General features: G+C 36.7%; 1 non-coding gene across 1 annotated transcript; it reads left to right on the forward strand.

Annotated features, from left to right (window-relative positions):
* The first annotated feature begins 17,503 nt into the window (after window positions 1-17,503).
* On the forward strand, window positions 17,504-17,717 carry LOC126019576 (small nucleolar RNA U3). The gene has a single exon (XR_007499221.1). It is a non-coding gene; the product is annotated as a small nucleolar RNA U3 (small nucleolar RNA).
* Window positions 17,718-23,474: the final 5,757 nt, after the last annotated feature.

The following is a 23,474-nucleotide window of genomic DNA, read 5'->3' on the forward strand; positions in this document are numbered from 1 at the left end:
TGACTTGCACAATAAGCATGATCCCCAGTCCCAAAGGTCTGACAGAGACAACTGCAACAGAATGGGCCTTCTGGAAGCACAAAGAAAGACGCTAACCTAGGTGCCATCCTAGGTTCAGTGCAAAGACCAAGGTCACCAACCACAGAAGATGGACTAAAACGACACTGAGGTAACGGAACCTCTAGAACCACAAAGGCTGACTTCACCATAAGTCCTACCTCAGGATCTGTGCAGATACTGAGACCTCTAAACACAGAGCTCTGAGTGTATCACCCTGGACAGAACAGAAGTCTTCCACACACCAAAAAACACCACCGGGAGAATAAATGATCCTGAGCAAAGTCTAGAGCTGATCCCATGACAGTATACTCCAAGGACGGAGAAACCCCATATTTCTTAGGCCATGTGAATTCCTTTTCGAATGACCCCAATATTTACTGTGCCAGGGCAGGAGGGGAAAAAACAAAAATGCAAAAAGCACAAAACCTTGGTATTTTATATATATATATATATATATATATCTTTTACCTTCATTTATTATTGTTATTATTATTTTTATTTACCTATCTATTTTGGTCGATTTCTCTGTTTGGGTGTGATTATTGAAATCGTTGTCCCCAATTATACTTATTTTTTTCTATTCTTTTCTTGTCCTTCGTTATGTGCTATGCCATGTTTCTTATTTCAAGACCATGGCGTGCTTTTGGTTTGTTTGTTTGTTTTTGTTTTGTCTTTTGTTTTTTTGTTTTGCTTTGTTTTTTGTCTGTTTTTTGTGGTGCTTATCGATATAGCTGGAGTCCTCACTGGATATTTGACACTTTTTTTGGTACTAGTGGAGTATTTCACCTTCTTTCTCTCCTTCATCTCCCAAATCGATGATGAGAGCCTCTAGAAGGATTCCACCCATTTTGGGAGTATTAGACTCCTACCCCAGTTTATTTACCTTCTCCTTTTCAGGCAAAACCACGCAACTTGAACTAGCTAGTCCTGCCTACAGTTAGAGGGGGAGATAAGGGAGGCATCAAGACCAAACAGGTGCAAGACTACTAAGTAGTGGGTTGGATACAGAGGGGACCACATATTCTAGCCGCCCTGGGGGTGAGGGAAGAGGAAATGGGAGGTAGGACAAAAACGGAGGGGTAGGGAGGGCAATTTGGGGATGGGAATCCCCCCTGATTTTATGTAAATATGTACCTAAAATGTTATTGTCAACAATATGTAAGACACTATGATCAAAATAAAAATTATATTAAAAAAAAGAAAGGCTAAGGCTGAATTTCTATAGTAGAAAAGGAGACAAAAATTAAATAAAAGGAAAAGAGAAAATGTAATGTCACAGCCATGTCAGAATTATAGCCAGTAATCCATGCAAAGGGTCAATGATTGACTTCTCTAAACAGGCCTTCTGGCAGATAATTCTTGGGAGGAAAATTAGGCACTGCACCAGGAAACCAAAAGCCATGTCTGGTGTGTGCTTCCTAAATAAATGGAGACAATACCTTTGCGGGTAGTGACAGTTACTCCTGGCTATGCACTCAAAAATCACCCTGGCTTAGGAGACCATATGGGATGCCAGGGATGGAACCGTGGTTCACTCTAGGCTAGTGTGTGCAAGGCAAATGCCTTATGGCTTGTGCCAGTGCTCCAGCCCCTCTAATCAAGCTTTGAATAAATGTTTTCCTGCACATTATGTAGATAGTTACTAGAGACAGAAATAAAAACTCTTTATACTCCCTTGTCACCACAAAAACACACATGCACTAATATACATAGTTGGTGCATCAATTTGCTCCAGCTGTTATTCTGAACCTTCTAGGGTGCCAGGGAGAAAACCTACTATGCCCTCCCCCCCCAAAAAAAAAAAGAAAGAAAAAAGAAAAGAACAGTTTCCAGGGGAAAAATCAGTCCTGTTGACTGACTCACTAGAACTTTGTCCCACATTTTCCAAACTCACACATTTGACTCTGATCCCAGCCTGTTTTACATGGCATAGTATTTGTCAATCTAAGATACTGAGATGTTATCATTATTAGTTCTGCTCTGAGGGAGGTTATCAATATTCTCTTAGACATAGAGAGAAACATCCCTAGTGGCTATTGTCAAAAGGATAGTATGGGAACTTCTGTTGCTGTAATTTCCAATTTCCAGCAATCACTGCCAATGAGGGCAGACTTGCTTGTAAATATTCTATGGGTTAAACTGCTGCATTCACCATTCTCAAATCAGTCAGCTTTTTCCATGTCCTTGTCTTTTTATATAAAACAAAAACTAAGCAGTCCCAGGTATTGGAAAAGTTTCTTATCTAAACAGATTCTTTTATAAGTTTTTTCAATGCAGGAGATTTTTGTTGCTGTTGTTGTTGTTGTTGTTGTTGTTGTTATTCAGGAGCCACCGTCTCTCCCAGAGGGCAGAAGTTGATTTCCATACTAAGTGTGTGGGTTTAGGATGCATAGTAGCAGTGGCCCCAGTTAAAGATTTCAGAAGTTAGGGTCTTGCCTTAAGGGGTATTTGTTTTCTTCAACAGGCTTTGACAGAGATGTCCCTGAAATATTTAAAGATACTCTTCACTGTTGTAACAGATTTTGCCCCTATAAACGAAGAGCTATTGCAGTCAAATAGAGTTGTAAGTGTTGCTAATCATCCCCTGGTGAGGTTCACTGATGGAGGGATGAAGGATGAGGCCTTTCTCCTCCAGCTCGGACCACGCGTCTGTTACCCTGTTCAGCCGGCAGTTATGAGGTGAATGCGGTGGGAAGAAAGCCAACAGGTAGTCAGGCTTCCGAAAAAAAACCAAAAACAAACAAAAAAAACCCCACAGCTCTTTATTCCATGAAGAGGTCGAAGCCAAAAGGCCTAAGAATAGGCCCCAGGAAAAAAGCCCCTCACCTTCCACAGACCCTTGCTTTTATGCCCCAGAATCAGATACCACCCAATGGTGGGAGCAGAATCAGGTACCACCCTAGGTTGGGAGCAGAATGCCAGGTCACACCCTAGGGTAGGGCACAATCACTGATCAGGGTAGGGTCAGTAACATAATAATCCCATAAAAATGTTTACATACACAACAGTAAGGTGCTAATTTTTTTATTTTATTTTTTTTATTTTATTTTTTTTTTGGTTTTTGGGACACACCCGGTACTGCTCAGGGGTTACTCCTGGCTACGCGCTCAGAAGTCGCTCCTGGCTTGGGGGACCATATGGGACACTGGGGGATCGAACCGCGGTCCGTCCAAGGCTAGCGCAGGCAAGGCAGACACCTTACCTCTAGCTCCACTGCTCGGCCCTATTTTTTATTTTTTAAAAATATCTTTAAGCACCATGATTACAAACATGTTTGTGGTTGGGTTTTAGTTATAAAAAAGAACATCCTCCCTTCACCAGTGTAACATTCCCATCACCAATGCCTCCCTTTTCCCAACTCCTTCCTCCTCCACCACTTGCCTGTATTCCAGACAGGCATTCTATTTCTCTCACTCACTAACTCTAGCTTTTTACCTTCAAGGATTTGTTGGCTATATCTCAACTTGTTCATTGCTCCTAGGTCAAATAAAATTACAGAGAGAATTTGGTTTGACCAAGTTTGAGGCCAATGTTGGAAACACTGGTGCTGACATCTACAAGATTTCCAGGGGCCTAGAGTAGCTAATGCAAAAGTTTTTGCATTGTCTTCTGAGAGAAGGGACAGATGAAAAGAGTGAGTACAGGATCCTCATTAATAGGGCCTTTCCTAAGATTGTGTTCAGGTAATTAGTAATTAAGGGTCCCTAATTACCTTTTCAGCCCCTCTACTCAAACTATTATCTCTCTAGCAAAGTCCTGGAGGTTTGTATATCCATCATCTGACCATTCAGTGTCTTAGTTTTCTAATATGTAGATCATGACTAGTTCAGAATCTAAGCAGTTTTGGAAATTATAGCTCAGAAAAATCCTACAAAATTTTGACTATAAAGTTAGGTGAAAAATGAATATTTATAAGATAAAAGAAATAACTTATACATTTACATTTTTTAAAGCTGACAAATGCCATCAGCATCCTGAAATCTAAAAATATTCAGCTTTTGTAACATTAATGCATGCTACGCATCTGCAAATATATTGCTATAGAAGACTTTATTTTCATATATTTTTGCTGCATACTTTTTATAATTTTTTTTGAGCTACACCTTTTGATGCTCTGGGCTTACTCCTGTCTCTGTGCTCAGGGATCACTCCTGGTAGGTAAGTGTGCAGTAAATGATCCCAGAGATGTGATTGAATTTAGGTCCACCACCAAGGCAAGTGAACATGATTTACAAAGTTGTTCATAATACTGTTTTTTGAGGGGAGTATTCTATCTTCCAACACTTGTCCCATCAACAGTATGACATTTCTTCCATTATTGTCACAGTCTCAATAACTTCTATATTAACTCCTTAAAATATAGTGACAGTTCAGAAATTTTTTTTAAAATACTCAATTCATTCCATCCATCAGATAACTTCACTTTTTTAGATAGTACTTTTTGCCTTATAGAAACTCTGGCAGTAAATATTTCATACTTCTAAGGAAATAGGATAATCTGGAAAGCTATATCCAGAAATTTGGAATTTCTTAATTTTAATATCAGAATATCATCTGTGTCTGGCTATCTAAGATAAGGGCATTGGCATTATAATGAGAGCTCTCTTGTCTGCAGACTTCTCACTGTATTTTCATATACTAGAAAGGGAACTAGTTCTTTGGTCTGTACCGATGGGACAATAAGGAAATTATTGTACTCTCATAGTGAAGGCTGGGATTAGGAACTCTGTGTGAATCTATGCAGAAAACTTTCCATTTATTGCACACCCCAACTTGCTGCTTATGATATACAATGCAACTTGGCCATAGACTCTAAGTCCTAGTGGCTCCCATCAGAAATAGAGAAATAATTTAACTTTAAAGACTAAAATGTCTATGTCTCTGTAATGAGAAGCTTTGTCTCTATAACCAGAAATCAAAGGAATTTATATATTTTTTCAGAAGGAAAGTATACATTTTCTAAGTAAAAATTTTTTAAAAATAAAGTTACCTCTAATTTGGAAAAAATTTGGTCATAATGAGTAACTGACAGGGATTTTGACTGGGGGAATTAAGAAATACATTAATATAAATTACATTTAACATAAAGCTTATTGAAAGGTAGTGAGAAAGAGTTCAATGGAAACAAAATTAGAGAAGGCAGAGATGCAATTTGGGATTGAAGATCAACTGAGACTGTGGCAGACTCATGGGCCTGTTTGACTCAAACCTGATTTCAGGTCAGGGTTTTATATCCTACATATCAGCACCTTCCTTTCCTTGCTCCTTTTTCACCACAGAGCTATTGTAGATAAAGGTTGTAGTTTTGAATTTCTGTGGCACATATTAACCTAGATTCTCCCTAACTGCCCAGAATCATGAGTTCCTTAATATGTATTTTCTGGAGGAAAAAAAAAAAAGATCTGATTGGTCTCACCTACCTCCTGGATACTGACACTTCCAAACAAGTGTCAGGGCTCTGTCTGACACTCAACTATGGCTAGAGAAAGCAAGACATATGCTGATAAATACAATTCATCTTGCTGCTGCTTCAGCAGAGACTGGACATGAACTGAAATTTTCAAAAGAGAGAATTTGAACGGGCATCTATTCTGTCTGCACTAAACACCAAATCAGAGAAAAATGGGTTAAATTCAATCTAAAAGAAGTATGAGCCTATATAATTTATATTTGTTTGTGCTTCTCTGGTTGTGGTGTTCTGCAATGTGTAGGAGGAAACTCTAAGCAACAATACATCTTTTTTTTTCCCCTGGGGCATTGGTTTAAAGAACAAATAATAGAAAATATCCTTGGGAGGAACAATATCTATCTTTCAGGTGTCTATAATATCTATACTTATCTCTCCCTGGATACGTTAGTGGCACAATTTAAACTGCATTGATTGTATATTTAGACTTATGAGATTTGAGATGGAAACAAACTATTTTCAATAATTGCATTAATAGGGCAAAAAGGTAGTCTGGGGTTATTGAGTTTGCCTTGTAAAAGGCTGACACTCTGAGACTAAGAACAAACATGTGAACACAGAAGTAAAAGACTACTGATTTAATAAAATAAGTTCTGTGAAGGTATTCAAGTACTGTGACAGGAAATGACAGTGTAGGTAGTATAGCACAAGAAGGATGTGTAAATTTGACTTGAGTGTTGGAGAGGAGAATGCAGGATTGAAAAAGCCCAGAAAGAAGCTCTCCAGACAAAAGTAATAACATGTGCTTAGTACTGATGCAGAGAAGATGGAAAGGAACTAAAATCTGAATTGTATAAAGGAATTGACGACGTGAAAGAGTGTGGAGCAAGGGAAAATGACACATTAAAACAGTGAGGTTAGATTTTATTCCAAGTCCAATGGGAAACTACCAAAAGGTTTTACATGATGTGGAAATGATTCCATTTGGTATATAACTCTTTCTTCTTTTGGAAGCTGAACCCAAAAATATTGATAGATTATTCTTAGCTCTGCACTCAGGGATCATTTCTCGTGGTACTCAGGGGCTTACATGGAGTGGTAGTTATAAAAGATAACCGGTGAAATGTGATAAATGATTCGATGTGGAAAAGAAGGAAAACTGGGAACACCATTTGGGAGGCTTTTATGCCTAATAGTGACGTGAAAAGAAAGTGTGCCTGAAAAGAAATTGTGCCATTTCATAGTGTGAGAAGGCATATTCAAGAAATAGAACCCACTGTAGAAATACATAAGTATTTTAATTTGTAAAGAGTATGCTAATCTGCTCAGATACAGGCAGAAAGGTTGTGGTAGGAGGTTTCATCATGCAAGTCAAGAATTTTCTACTTGACACAGCAGATAGGGTGTTTACCTTGATGCAGCTAACCTCGTTTCATTATCCAGCATCCCTTATTGTCCTGAAACATGCCAGGAGGAATTTCTGAGCTTTGCTGGGTGTGGTCCAACCCCACTACCCCCAAAAGAATTTTGTTTTCTAGTAGGACTGGGCAAGGGGAGCAAAAGAAGGATATCCACTGAGTTTATAAAGAGAAAATGTGAATAATAAACAAATTTTAAGCAAGAAATGACTGGTTATATTCTATCATACCAGAATCAGCAAGACAGAGGAATTTTGAAATGTTGGTATTTTGAGCAAATGCAACGGACAGGATAACATGATCAATAAAAGGCATGTTTGTATTAAAACCTGAACAATAATGCATTTTTTTGTTTTGGTTTGGTTTGGTTTGATTTTTGGGTCACAACCAGCATTTTTCAGGGGTAACTCATGGATCTGGGATCAGAAATCAATCCTGACAGGCTTGGGGGACCATATGAGATCCTGGGAATCAGTTCTGGGTCAGTCGTGTGTAAGGCAAATGCCCTACCATTGTGCTATCTCTTAGATCCTGTGGTGATGAAAGATTTGATGGATAGCTGAAAGCCCCTTTGTAACAAGAGGTGAAATAATTCAGGGAGCAGTCTTGAAGTCATTGAACTTGCTCATAGAAGGAAACACATAGTTCCAATGTTAGAGCAGTTATAGCTACTTTAGGTGGGAAACATGAGAAGAGGACAGACAATTCCAATAGTCATACCTGTCATGTCCTAACTGTTAGGACATGCCTCTAAGTAGGTTAATTCTTCTCCTTTTATAGAACTTGAAGTTATAGATCAGGCAAGTTTAAACATGTCCTTTTTAAGATGAAATTAGGTTTTTATATTTTTGTTATTATTGGACACACCTAACAGTACTCACCCAAGGCTAACTCCTGTTTCTGCACTTGAGGTTCACTTCAGGGGGAGTCTGGGGACCAAAAGTGGTGCTAGAGATTCAACCTGGGTGGACTGTGTGCAAGACGAGCATTCTACCTGCTTATTATAACTCCAGCCTTAAAATAGAAAGGGGCTTATAAACCCAGCTCTTTTTAAATCCTCAGCATGAGTTCTTTTGGACCCAAAGAAGTCCTCTTAATCTTGCTGGATGTTAAATTAGAACTCAGGGAAATATAGGAGCTTCCCAGGAGTCTGGTAAGCAAAGACCTTTCTTTGCCTGACTGTCCTCGCGATATTTTGAACTTCCTGAAGGCAGTGAAGGTTACCTCTGTGTCCCTCGCTAGTAGCATAATACTGAACATACGTAAATATCACTAGTGATATTTAAAGATTTAACAAATTAATCATATAATTTTTTATTTCCACCATTTCCCATTGATTTCTATTTTATTCATTTACTGTTTTTCTCCTTTTTTTAAATCTTCAATTGTCTGACAGTTTTCCTCACAATATGCTGCAAAATGATCACATGACCTGTCATGTCCTGTTCCCTCCCAATATTCTAATTTCCTTTATTCCACATCTCTATCAAATTTACCCAAAATTTTGCCTATTTTTATCTAGGAGCTTGGTTATCAGTTTGCTTTTATTGAGCTATTTTCAGCTACTGTCTGGTGTAACACAAAGGCCCACATCAGAAGAATTGATCAGTTATCTCATAAACAGCTTTCTGGGCCCATGTCTAGACTATGCCTCAGAGTTTTTATTGAATCATTCAATGTGGTTGAGGCATCCTTTAACAATGAAAGTACAACTCAATCTACTCTACTTTCACTCTCTGAAAAGTGATGTAATATATTCAGAATTAACAGCATATTAATTCCTAAGCCTAAAGCAGAGTGCAGTTTGTATATAGTTGTGTATGTATATACGTGGAAGAACGTATAGCATGAAGAATGTATAGCATGTTTATTGAATATAACTATCAATCTAAGTGTAGTTTGTTCATCTAAGTCAGTTTCTCTAACACACATGTTCTCTGGGGGAAGTCCTGCATACTTCTACCATTTTCTTCACACTCTGATATCCTTAAGGTGGCAGCAACTATCAGAGCAATAGTTTAAAAAAATTAACTGAAAGGATAGAGAAGTAGGGGAAAGAGAAAACTTATTTTTTTCTGCAGTTTTCTATAATCCTCCATTTTCTGCATAGCAGAATTATATTCATAGAAAGATTATTCATTATTAAGAGCTTATTTCAGTCCAGACTCTGTGCATCAGTAGATTAGGACCTGGAGGAAGATTAGTTTCTCACAGTGGGTGGCTAGAAATAAATTCCTTATCTGATCATTAAAATCAGTTGTTCATGGTTTTTTGATCATAATTATTAATTCTACCAGGCATTTTGCATGCTGATTAAATTTTGGTGCCTGATATATAATATTGGGATTTGACTGCATGTTACCTATATCAAATTAATAAGGCAGAAACGAATATTTGTGAGTATGTTGGCCTTCAAAATTTGCAATTTTTTGCAGTACCTGGTACTTATTTTAGAAAATATTTAATAACAGATGTTAGTTAAATAGCAACATTATTAATATTAGTAATATTAAAATAAAATAATGAATAAATTACTATCTACTATGTTGACTCAGGGTTCAGGCTATTTTACCTCTATTGCCTATTTAAAAATTAATAAACTTGGGGCAGGAGAGATAGCATGGAGGTAAGGCATTTGCATTGCATACAGAAGGATGGTGGTTCGAATCCCAACATCCCATATGGTCCCCCGAGCCTGCCAGGAGCGATTTCTGAGCATAGAGCCAGGAGGAACCCCTGAGCGCTGCCGGGTGTGACCCAAAAACCAAAAAATAAAAAAATAATAATAAATTAATACACTCAATTTATTTTTAGTTTTTATTTACATTTATTTAGAAAGATGTGAGGAAAAGAAAAAGAGAAGTACATATTTAAGAGAGAATACAGGCTTCTCCAGAGTGGAAATAAGCAAGCAAAGAAGTAGAGAGACAAGCAAGGAAGAAGATGGGCTTGAAGAGTAAGCTAATATAATCAAAATTTAAAAGAGCTTTACAGAGAGGCCAGAGTAATAAATAGCATAGCTGTAGAGCATTTACCTTCCTGTGGCCAACCTGGGACAACTCTCATTCAATATCCAGCATTTTATATGGTCCTGCGAGCCTGCCAGGAGCAATTTTTGAGCACAGAGCCAGGAGTAACCCCTGAGCACTACCAGGTATGGACCCCAAACAAACAAACAAACAAACAAACCAAAAAAATGAGCTTCACATAAATATTAAACAGAAAATAGTGTTCTCAACCTTGGTCTTTAGCAGTAAAATCACAGACTTTGAAGGGGTTTGATTGCTCTCACCACAACTAGAATCATATATTCCTAGAATAACTCTCCATGGTAGTTATAGCAGCTAGAAATAATAGAACCCTAAATTACAGTTGGAGGAGTGATAGGGCCAATGAAACCAAAGCCTTCTTATTAAACTAAAAGCAAGACACATTCCTTAGATATGTCCTTGGCAGGGAGACATGGTTCAAAATCAGAAAGTCTCATGCCAAGAGTAAAACAGAAGCAATGGTTAAACATCATATAACCCCACCAATTCCTTGAGTGAAGATAATAGCTTTAAAGACTTAAACAGTGTTAATAAGCTCTGTAATCACTCAGATAAGGTCATCAAAGATAACCTGCTGAGGATGTTTAGTGAGTTCAAAGAAATAATACTAAAGGTAGTCAATAAAGCTCAAGAAAATCTGAGAGCAGAAATCAGAAAACTATAGTCAAAAAGTAATAGAACTGAAGAGTTTGGCTGGTGAAATAAAAAAAAAAAACTTAATGGACCAAACTCTTCAGTTCTGTCACTTTTGAACTGAAGAATTTGGTTAGTGAAATAAAAAACTTAATGGAGGGGTCGGAGAAGTGGTGCAAGTGGTAGGGCGTCTGCCTTGCACACGCTAACCTAGGACGAATCACGGTTTGATTCCTTGGTGTCCATTTTTGTTCCCCAAGCCAGGGGCGATTTCTGAGCGCATAGCCAGGAGTAACCCCTGAGCGTCACCGGTGTGGCCCCCAAACCAATAAACAAACAAATAAATAAAATAATGGAAGTATTTGGCAACATAGTAACTCAGATGAGAATAAAATCATTGGGCTCTAAACTGGGATTCAGGAAATTGCTAAAAAACAGATGGAAATGAATCTCAAAATAAATGAATGGCATGCAAGATAATTATGGGATGAATTCAAGAGGAGTATCATACTTCCCCGAGGAAGAGGATGAGGAAGGAGACATTGATGAAGAATCATTGGTCAAAAAATAATAGCTAAGGAATTCCCAGAGATGAGGAGTACAGGCATTCATATCCAAGTAGCCTAAAAGGTTCCAGCCAAAAGAGTTCTAAGTAAAAATAAAAGTTAGAGAAAGAATATTGAAAGCAGAAAGATTAAAGTAAGAAATTACATACAAAGAGCTTCGTTAAGACTTATAGTCAAGTGAGACTATAAAGAGTCTAGAAAATAGTGGAATATTTTACTATTTAGTTTTTATTGATATAAACACCTAACCAAGATTACTCTTTCCAGATAGACTATCATTCGTATTTGAAGAATTGATATAGAGCTTCACGTATGAAAAACAGCTCAAGAACTTTATAGACTTTATAGCCTTGAAGCCAACTTGGCAAGAAGCATTGAAGGTCCGTTATAAGATAAAAAGAGAAACTACACAAACATGTGTATTTTTTACAGAATGATGACAAAAAGAACTCCTTTAAAGATCCACTCTCTCACTCAGTGTCAGTGGCCTTAATGATTTGATTCGATAGTGTTGCAAATCATGGTGATTATAAAGAAAAAAGAAAAATGAAAAAGAATAAAAGAATCAGCTATTGATGTAATCTGGGACTGGAGTGAGGTAAGGGAGCATAAATGGGGAAATTGGTGGCAGGAAATGAACACTGTGAAGAAATGGGTTTTGCAAATGTGAAAAATGTCCAATAAAGATCTTAAAAGAAATTGACTCAGAGAAAGCACAGTTTATCACTGTCCTACTGGCTTAGAGTGGAAGGTCAGCAGGAGCCCATGCCTTTACTTCTATTTTTTCTATTTTTAGATCATGCATTTAAGTAATAAACCCTGTGTCTGTCTCCCTCAATTCACTACAAATATATGTCAAGACCCAGAGTGACAGCTGAATGAATTGTTTGTGTTGTCCCTTCTTCTGTCTCTGGGTAGAGATGGTTTAAAATTATACTGCCATTAAGGGCATTTCAGGTACATGTTGGAGTGGTTGGGATAATTGTTAACGTCTTAAGCCTCTGGGGGCTTCCTGGATCTTTGGCTGGTTAATTTTTGCTCTGCAACATTCATGGTCTGCAAAAAATTTAGTGGTATTTTGTGTTTAAGTTGTTGATCACTTTCCAGCTCCTAAGGTTAATAAAAATGATTGTATATTTGCATTGAAGACTTTGTAGTAACACAAAATATCCTGTCACTAAGAGAAGAGTTTTCCCAGATGACATGACTTATTTCATTATTTTTTGGAATGAAGGATGAATGAAAAACTGGAAAAAGTGAGACATAAGGGTTTTTAATATATCATGGCACATTTTTTTTGCGCTGGTCAACTATAATTTTTGATTTTCTATAAATTGATAGATTTTCATATACAGTGAAGTTATGTGCATTTTCTTTTGTAAGTGTTCAAAACATTTATTTTTGAGACAAAAGTAGGTGAGAAAGTATCTATTTTGGTTAGATACAAAGTGTACCAAAATGTGTACTGTTTATATGAAAAACTCAATATGTTTCTTTTTTTGTCTTTCTTCTGGTCCTATTCTTGTGGTAGATAGAGATTTTTAGCTAGATTTTTAGAAGATATTTTTAGCTAAGATTTTTGCTAGAGTGTCCAGTGCTACAAGTTACCATCCAGAATGAGAGTTAGATTTCAGTACAATAACTTTCATGGTAGGAACTAAATCAACTTCCGTATTCAGATGACCCATTAAAGACCCACTATCTTCCACCACTTTAGGTAAAACATCAAATGTTGGGCGTTATGAGCTGATTTTCCATAGTATTTCCTAGAGAAGTCCCTTTACCCAATCTGAAATCATGGGGTAAACTTTGACAAGAAAAAAATCAATTGGCAGATAGATACTGTACCTTTCACATCTCTCTAGGTTGTTCCCATGTGCACTGGTTTTATATAGTGTATTTAGAGATGTCCTATAAGACTGAAAAGTAGGCACCTTACTCCTTTGCAGTAGGGTAACTGCTTTACTGCCTGAGTTCCATTTTTTAATTTATTTAATGCTCTCCCAGTAAAGCAGAAGATAACCTATAAAGATAAAGTGATAAGACAGACTCTTATTCTATCTATCAATTAAAATAGTGATAAAACTAAATGTAGAGGAAAGTGAAGAAGTAATTTATAGTAGATAAGAAGTATACCAAAAATTTAGGTTAGAGGTTGTTGTTTTGGGGAAAAATGGGTAAAATGGATTATTTTTTAAAATTTATTTATTTAAAGAAAATGCATCACATATTTGCCTCAGTTGATCATAATACATTTGTTTCTAGATAAAGAAAGAAGAGTTATTGAATAAATGTAAATAAAAATCTAAAATTGAAGAGAAGATAAAAAAGAAAAAGTACAATAGCAAGCTCATAGCTCATTTGTGAATATTATATCACCAATGAAGTCATTATACAATGGCAGAAGATTTAGTAAGCTCTTGTTATGTGTCCAGTCTATTAAATTGGGTTGTTCCTTTAGAGATGACAGCATCAAACAAATGATGTTGTCTGTCTATGTCTAGAAATTCAAAGCTATGATATTATGAACTTTAGGGGCAAATACTCAGCTGCTGGGACTTCTGGAAGATCTGGTTTGAACATGGCAATTGCATTTGTGAGAATAATTTAGCTCCTGGCATTCTAGAAGAGTGTATGGTGGCCACACTCATTCAAAAAAAAAAAAAAAAGGCCTGATGGTATCAGCTCAACAATGGGAGTAGGTGGATTGTGGTTCAATTGGTGTCTTCAAAAGGAATCATAAGAGGGCAGTGGTGAGGCAGGACCATTAGGGACACAGTGATTCTGGATAATGGAAGCAGCAAGCATGGATTCAATAGGGTGGTGGATTGGCCCATCCTCTCCTTTCAAGATGGCTGAATTTGTACTGCATGGGCCAGTGCAGCCATAATCTTTTACAGCTTGTTTTACATCTCGTTTGAGAAAATAGTGAGCCTATGGAGATGGCCTGGTTTACACATAGTGACCGCTGGTAAGATGAATTCTAACAAACAAAGATTTGTCTCATTTTTATAAGGCTATAATAAGTAGAATGTTCATTCTAGAGAGTATAATTACTGAAACAACGAAGTTATATCAAAGTAGTTTTTTAAATTCAAATTGAGGTGATTATTAATCTTATCTGTATACAGTCTGAAATTATTAGTCTCCATGGTTTCAGGGGTAAGAACTTAATTTAGTGTTGCAGGTATTAGATATAGTCATAAAGGTAGATAAAGATGGAGATGGTGGGAGAGATGAAGATGGGGATGAGATAGACAAAGATAGAGAAACATAAGAGAAATACCCTATATAAAATATTACACAAGGGCCTTGAGGAAAAGGAACTCATCTATATTGCTGCTGGGAACAGAAATTGATATAGCCTTTGAGAAAAAATCTATGGAGATTTCTGAAAATGTAAAAATGGAAAAGAAACACTACTCCTATGACATATCTAGAATACTAAAAATGAATTAATATATATAGCACTCCTATTATTGTATCCTCATTTTTTCATAATAATACAGTAAAATATGAATTCAATTTGTGTCTTTCAATGAATGACTGGGTAAATAAGTTATGATATAAAAATTCAATTTAAAGCACTCAGCTAATAAAAAGTATTATTTAAATAGTGCTTTTTTCAGTAAGATATATGGAATATGATATCTATGCTGATTAAAATGCAATCAGAGAGAAAGGCAATTATTGGGTGGTTTCATTCATAACTGGAATATAAATTATCAAAGCAAACAAATCAATAAAACACAGAGAAACAACTCTTAGACTGAAGAATGTTGTGGTTATCAGAAAGGGGATGGGGAATGGGAGGTACAGGAACTTTTTTGTTTTGTTTTTGGATTACACCCAGCAGTACTCAGGGGTTACTCCGAGCTCTATGCTCAGAAATCGCTCCTGGAAGGCTTGGGGGACCATCTGGGATACCGGGATTTGAACCACCATCCTTCAGCATGCAGGGCAAACATCCTACCTCCATGCTATCCCTCCGGCCCATAGGAACTTTTTTATTTTTTAATTTTTTTTGTTTTTTTGGGCCACACCCATTTGATGCTCAGGGGTCACTCCTGGCTAAGCGCTCAAAAATTGCCCCTGGCTTGGGGAGAACATATGGGATGCCGGGGGATCAAACCACGGTCCTTCCTTGGCTAGCGCTTGTAAGGCAGACACCTTATCTCTAGCGCCACCTCACCGGCCTCCATATGAACTTTTTTTGACAGTGTGCTGGTAATAGAAACTTAGTGTTCTGATGAGGTAAATATACTTGCAGACTTCTAAAACTTTACTTTAGAAATTTTATAATATTCTTAACCTGTGGTAAATAAATACAATTTATTGAGAGCAAAAAAGCAAGAGTAAAGAGAGAATGGGGTGTAGAGACAGAGAGAAAAGAAGAGAAAATGAATCAGCTCTTAACTGCCTTAGCTCACAAGTAACACAACTCCCTTCACATAGTTCATTGCCTTGGTCAGAACTAATTATGTTGCCAGAGCTGTTAGGGAGGTTTGGAAATCTGGAGGAACACATATATTTTTGTTAAGCATGGACTGCTTCTTGACAAGTTTCATCAAGAGAAACTAATGGAGGGGTTCAAATGGGGAAAAGCAGAAGAGATGCTTGCCTAAAAAATGCAAAGAGGATCTTTAAAAAAATGTACATGTGGATAAGAAAAGAAGGAAATACAGAACCTCAGCCAAATATTTCCTTATCAAATTTATCCTTAAGAAACTGCTTGAGAGAACATAAAGTTTTTGGGAAAGTACATTTGATAGCTAAAGAGAGAAGCCTCAGAGGACACAATTCTTCCATTTCCCTGTGAGACAGGAAAGGAAGGACACTGGATATGATGTTAGGAGAACTCACCACAAAACAAAGTGGGAGACATTATTATATAAATATTCAATAATAAAGGAAAACTGATTAATCATCTTACATATTACATCATTTTTTTCAGTATAACATAGAGAAAATTTATCAGTCTATTTTTAATATCTCTAAACACCTTGATTACAAATATGATTGTAGTAGGGTTTCAGTCATAAAAAGAACACCCATCTTCACTAGTGCAACATTCCTATCACCAGTGTCCCAAATGTCCCTCCTCCCCACAACCGTGCCTGCATTACAGACAAGTTTTCTACTTCCCTCATTAATTCACATTGTTATGATAGTTGTCAGTGTAGTTATTTTTCTAACTGCACTCACCACTCTTTTTGGTGAGCTTCATATTGTGAGCTGAACCTTCCAGTTCTCCTCTCCTTTGAATCTGAGAATTATTGCATAAATGTTTTTATATGAGTAAGACTATTCTGTTTAAATCTCTCCCTCTGACTTATTTCACTCAGCATAATAGATTCCATATACATCCATGTATAGGAAAATTTCATGACTTCATCTATCCTGAAGGCTGCATATATTTCATTGTGTATATGTACCACAGTTTCTTTAGCCATTTACCTGTTCAAGGCCATCTTGGTTGTTTCCAGAGTAAATAGCGCTGCAATGAATATAGGTGTGAGGAAGGGTTTTTTGAATTGCATTTTTGTGTTTCTAGGGTATATCCCTAAGAGTGGTACAGCTAGATCATATGGGAGCTCAATTTCCAGTTTTTGGAGGAATCTCTATATTGTTTTAAATATAGGTTGGGCAAAAAGCATTCCCACCAGCAGTAATTAAGAGTTCCTTTCTCTCCACATCCCCACCAGCACTACTTGTTCTCAGTCTATGTCATGTGAGCCAATCTCTATGGCATGAGATGGTAACACATAACTGTTTTGATTTGCATCTCCCTGATGATTAGTGATGTAGAGCATTTTCTCATGTGTCTTTTGGTCATTTGTATTTCTTCTTTGACAAATTGTTCATTTCTTCTCTCCATTTTTTGATGGAATTAGATTTTTTTTCTTGTAAAGTTCTGTCAGTGCCTTGTATATTTTGGATATTAGCCCCTTATCTGATGAGTATTGGGTGAATAATTTCTCCCATTCAGTGAGTGTCTCTTGTATCCTGGGCACTATTTTTTTTTTGAGGTGCAGAATCTTCTCAGCTGAATATATTCCCATCTATTTATCTCTGCTTTCACTTGTTTGGAGAGTGCTGTTTCGTCCTCGAAGACAACTTTAATCTTAATGTCATGGAGAATTTTATCTACATGTTGTTCTATATACCTATGGTTTCAGGTCTGATATCAAGGTCCTTAATTCATTTGGATTTTACCTTCGTACATGGTGTTAGTTGGGGGTCTGAGTTCGCCTTTTTTTTTATTTTTTTTTTACAAGTGGCTAACCAGTTGTTCTAATATAACTTGTTGAAGGCTTTTCTTGCTCCATTTAGGATTTCTTGCCCTCTTATCAAAAATTAAGTGATTTTAAGACTATACTTTCAGGGATTTCTATAGTATGTGACTAGAAAAGTTTCTCTGATCGTGTAAAGCACTTGAAGCCATGAGGAGGAGCCAGAGCGTTCTCTCCTGAGCATGAAACTGGCTTTAGGTGTCGCTTCTGTGACTGCCTTTGGTCACTGATGATCATTCTCCCTTTCCTCTGCAAAATACAGTAGAAGGAGAGGATGCAGTCTGAGTGCTAAAAAAATTAAGTGATTGTATGTCTGGAGAGCACTCTCTAAGTACTCAACCCTATTCCTCTAATCTGAGGATCTGTCTTTATTCCAATACCATGCAGTTTTAATAACTTGCTTTGTAATACAGTTGAAAATTGGGGGAAAGTAATGTCTCTCATATTCCTTTTACCAAGGATTGCTTTAGCTATTAAAGAATGTTTATTGTTCCAAATGAATTTTAAAAGTGTTTTATCCACTTGTTTTGCAGAATGTCATGTTTATCTTTAGAGGGATAACATTAAATCTATACAATGCTTTGGGGAGTAATGCCATTTTTACTGATGTTAATCCTGCCAATCCATGAGCAGGGTATGTGTTTCTAGTTTCGTGTGTCCTCTCTTATTTATTGAAGCAGGGTTTTATAGTTTTCTTTGTATAGGTTCTTCATGTCTTTCATCAAGTTGACTACAAGATATTTGAGTTTGTGTGGCACTAATATGAATGGGGTTGTTTTCTTAATTTCCATTTCTTTTCAATCATTATTGGTGTATAAAAAGGCCATTGATTTTGTGTGTTAATTTCGTAGCCTGCCATATTGACATATGAATTTATTTTTTCCAGAAGTTTTTTGATAGACTCTTTAGTTTTTTCTAAGTATAATATCATGTTATCTCCAAACAGTAAGAGCTTGACTTCTTCCTTTCCTATCCCTTGATATCTTATTGCATAATTGCTATAGCAAGTACTTCCAGTACTATGTTGAATAGGAGTGGTGAAAGAGGATAGCCTTGTCTTGTACCAGAATTTAGAGGAAAGGCTTTTAGTTTTTCTCCATTGAGAATAATATTTGCCATTGGCTTATGGTAGATAGCCTTAACTATATTGAGAAAGATTTCCTTTTATTCCCATCTTGCTGAGAGATTTTAATCAAGAGTGGGTGTTGGACCTATTCAAATGCTTTCTCTGGTCTATTGATATGATCATGTGGTTTTTATTTTTCTTGTTGGTCATGTTGTTTATTATGTTGATAAATTTACTAATGTTAAACCATCCTTGCATTCCTGGAAAAAAACCTACTTGATAGTAGTGACTGATCTTCTTGATGAGGCATTGGATCCTATTTGCCAGGATTTTGTTGAGGATCTTTACATCTGTGTTCATTAGGGATATTGGTCTGTAATTTTCTTTTTTGGCTGCATCTCTGTCTGGTTTTGAGATCAAGGTCATTTTGGCTTCATAAAAGTTATTTGGAAGTGTTCCCACTTTTTTCAATTTCATGAAAAAGCTTGACCAGGATTGGTAATAGTTCCTCTTGAAAGTTTTGAAAGAATTCATTAGTGAATCCATCTGGGCCTGGGCTTTTGTTTTGGGGCAGACATTTGATTACCATTTTAATTTCTTCAATAGTGATGGGGTTGTTACATCCTCCTTATTCAACCGTGGAATGTTATGAGTCCAAGAATTAATCCATTTCTTTCAGTTTCTCATGTTTCGTGGCACAGAGTTTCTCAAAGTAGTCTTTTATTACCCTTTGAATCTCTGCAATATCTGTAGTGATCTCCCCTTTTCATTTCTAATGTGGGCTATCAAGTGTCTCTCTTTCTTGTGATTTTTACCAATGGTTTATCAATCTTGTTTATTTTTTCACAGAATCAACTTCTGCTTTCATTAAACTTTCAGATTGTTTTTTGGGTTTCCACTTCATTGGTTTCTTCTCTATGCTTTGTTATTTTCGCTTTCTACCTATTTTTGGTGTCTTTTGTTGAGCATTTTCTAATTTCATAACCTGTGTCTTTAAGCTATTCAGGTAGGCCCCTTCTTCCTTCCTGATGTGTGCTTGTAAAGCTATAAATTTTCCTCTCACCACTGTTTTTTCTGTGTCCCATATATTCTAATAGTTTCTGTCTTCATTGTCATTTGTTTCCAGGAACGTTTTGATGTCCTCTTTGATTTTATCTCGGACCAACTGGTTGTTCAGTAGTAGGCTGTTTAATTTCCAGGTGTTAATGTTTTTCTTCTGTGTCCCTTTGTAGTTCACATATAATTTCAGAGCCTTGTGGTCAGCGAAGGTAGCCTATAGAATATTTATCCCCTTGATTATATGGAGGTATTTTTATGTGCTAGCATGTGGTCTACTCTGGAGAATGACCCATGTACAGTGAAGAAGAATGGATATTCAGGTTTCTGGGGGTGGAATGTCCTATACATATCTAACAGTCCTATTTCTTCCATTTATCTTTTCAGGGCTAGTATATTTTTGATGTGTTTCAGTCTGGTTGATCTATCAAGTGTTGACAGGGCCGTGTTTAAGTCTTCCACAATTATTGTGTTATTATTGATATCCTTTTTCAAATTTGTCAATAATTTTATTAGATATATTGCTGGTCTCTCATTGGGTACATAAACATTTATTAGTATAATTTCATCCTGCTGCACATATCCCTTGATTAGTATGAAGTGTCCATCTTTGTCCCTTAAACTTTTCTGAGTTTGTGTTATCTGATATTAATATGGCCACTCCAGCTTTTTAATGGTGGTTTTTGCTTGGATGATTTTTCTCCAGCCTTTGATTTTGAGTCTGTGTTTGTTCTGAGTATTCAGATGTGTTTCTTGTACGTAGCACAAGGTTGGATTCATCTTTTTGACCCATTTAGCCACTCTGTGTCTCTTAACTGGTGCATTTAGTCCATTCATGTTGAGAGAGATGATTGTCATGGGATTTAATGTCATCGTTGTGTATAAGTTTGGTGTGTCTGTTGATCTGTCTTGTCTTTTTTTTTAACTTTATTTTTTGGCTTGGCTTATGGGTCACACCCTGCAGTGCTCAGGGGTTACTCCTGGCTCTATGCTCAGAAATTGCTCCTGGCAGGCTTGGGGGACCATATGGGATGCTGGGATTTGATCCACTGCCCTTCTGCAGGCAAGGAAAATGCCTTACCTCCATGCTATCTCTCTGACTCCCAATCTGCTTTTTCTTAAAGTAGACCTTTCAGCTTTTCTTTTAAGGCTGGTTTTGCATCTCTAAAGTTTCTGAACTATGTATCCTTCCTTCAAACCTGAACATGATTCAGGCTGGATGCAGTATTCTATTTCAAGCATCCATTTCATTCAGTCTTGTCACAATATCCCACCATGGTCTTCTGGCTTGGAGTGTTTCTTGTGACATATCTGCTGTAAATCTTAAGGATGTAATTCCATTTTTGATCTTTGCTTTCAGTATTTTATCTCTATCTGTGGGATTAGTCATTATGACCAGGATTTGTCTTGGCATGCTTTTCTTTGGGTCTCTTTTAGCTGGTACTCTTTGGGCATGCAGGATTTAGTTGCACAATCTCTCTGGGAGTTTTTCTGTGTTCCTGGGCCTCTGGGATGCTAATGATTCTTATGTTGTTTTTGTTGAGTTTATCAACGACTTCTATTTTCATTTGTTCACAATCTTTCAGTACTTTTTCCATTGTCTGATCATTTTCCTTAAGGTTCTTTTCCAATCTCTTGCTGCATTTTATCTTCAAGTTCACTGATTCTGTCCTCAGCTGCTGTTACCCTCTTGGAGAGGCTTTCCATTGAAGTTTTCAGTTCAGCTACCATGTTTTTTTAGACCTGTTATTTCAGTTTGGAGTTTTCTGATTTCTATCTTTGTGTTTTGATCAGCTTGATCTATGCTTTCTTTGATTTCTATGAATACCCTCCATATTTCTATTCAAAATTCCTTATCTGAGAGATTAATCAAATAATTGGTATTTTTTGGGTCATCAGAACTATCATCTTCATTCTCTGTGCATGGTGTTTGCCTATGAGGCTTCCCCATTGTCATGCTTGTATTGTTGATTTTTCTACATGTTATAGATGATTCCTGACACTCAGCAGGAAGAAGCTAGTTCCACATTCTGTGGGCAGGGCGACTCACCTCTGAAGAAGGCAAGGCCTCAAGGAAGAATCCTGAAGAGAACAAATTCTCAGGCTGCAGGAAAGTAGAAAATGCCCAAGATGTCTGCTGGGCTCCTGACACTTACCAGGAATTAGCTAGTTCCAAAGTCTGTGGGTGGGGCGTCACAGCTCCAAAAAAGGCAAGGCCTCAGGGAAAAATGCTGAAGAGATCAAATTCTCAGGTGGCAGGAAAGTAGAAAGAATTTATTAGTCTTAAGCTGCTCAAAGTAGAACTAAATAACATTTAAATGAGGCCTCTCAAGTGTAGATATGAAGCATATATTCATTCATAGATTCAGGTGCCAATGTCTAAGTTTATGTGAATGTAGTGAGGCTTACTTCAGTGTATTAAACATTAGTAAGCAGCACTTGAGCCACACATATTTTTCATGGACTGTGCTAGCACTGTGTGAGGTTTACATTAAAGCTCAGTACATTTTGTGTGTGTGTGTGTGTGTGTGTGTGTGTGTGTGGTTTTGGGTCACACCCGGCAGTGCTCAGGGGTTACTCCTGGCTCCATGCTCAGAAATTGCTCCTGGCAGGCACAGGGGACCATATGGGACACCAGGATTTGAACTGATGACCTTCTGCATGAAAGGCAAATGCCTTACCTCCATGTTATCTCTCTGGCTTCAAGCTCAGTACATTCTAAGTTATCAGTACATTTACCAGTTGGTAAGAAATAGTACTTTTTATCTGATATTTGAATAAATTTTGAGGTTTCTGTTTTTAAGATTAAAAACAGGATCTGAATAAGTTCCAAAAATTTTCAATAAAATAATATATTTTAAATACGTATTTTTGTAGAGGGCTATCAGTCACGGTCAGCAGGATGATATATGTCATGAAAATTTTCATATTTAGGAGACATGAATTAAAGGAATTAGACTAGAAAAGTAAAGTATACAAGTGATAAATATGATAGGAGAATTCAAGTATAAAAATGAATATGAAATATTATTATTTCATACATACTATACATATAAGAATGAAATACATAACTAAAAGGCTTGCAATCAGGAAGATTTGTCTTGTAGGTAGGGCCAACATGTGGAATAAGGAACACTTGTCCTTACCTTCTCCTATGATCATAGAATGTCCACAACTTTTTATTCTACATTAAAAAGTTACCTGAAAATCTAAATCACAAACATTTTTATAGCAGAAAACAGAAAGAGCATACCAAAATTGAATAGTGACCAAGAGATATCTTTCCCCAGAAAGAAATTCCACAGTTATAATCCAGTTTTCTAAGGCAAAGACTTTTATTTACTCGGTTGTACAAAGGTGTTTCATGAAACATCTGCTTCCAAAATCTTTGCAAAGCTAGAATAGTAGGAAAAAATGAGGTGGCACAAACTAGTTAAGTGGCTAAAATGTTCTCTTGGAATAGTTTGATGCCATATTGAATTTATTTCAGAATATTGAGGGCATGTTGCTAGTGGATGCCATATTGAATCTCACTCTTCACATTTATAGACCTTGAGGAAAATATTGGAAGAAATGTCTATCCACCTGCAAAAATAGCTGAAATATATGAGAACCACCATCAAAATTTCATTTTATTCAAGGTCAGTAAGGAATTTCAGCATAACTTATATAATAACCTAGCTATAGTCAATCTTTCCCCCTTTTTTCTAGTTTACTAATTTGTGAAATAAAAGGTAATTTTTAGTACAATTTGGAATTATTCTTTCAGAACTATAATGTATCATAAATGGATTTAATTATAGAATTGTCATTCCCTTATACCTTATAATAATTGCCCTCATACCTTATAATAATGTATAAGAACTATCATAATACTGAAGCCATAATTATAGTACAGTGGGCTGTACAAATGCCTTTCATGCTG

Source organism: Suncus etruscus, chromosome 9 (assembly GCF_024139225.1).
Source record: "Suncus etruscus isolate mSunEtr1 chromosome 9, mSunEtr1.pri.cur, whole genome shotgun sequence".
Taxonomy (NCBI): Eukaryota; Metazoa; Chordata; class Mammalia; order Eulipotyphla; family Soricidae; genus Suncus; species Suncus etruscus.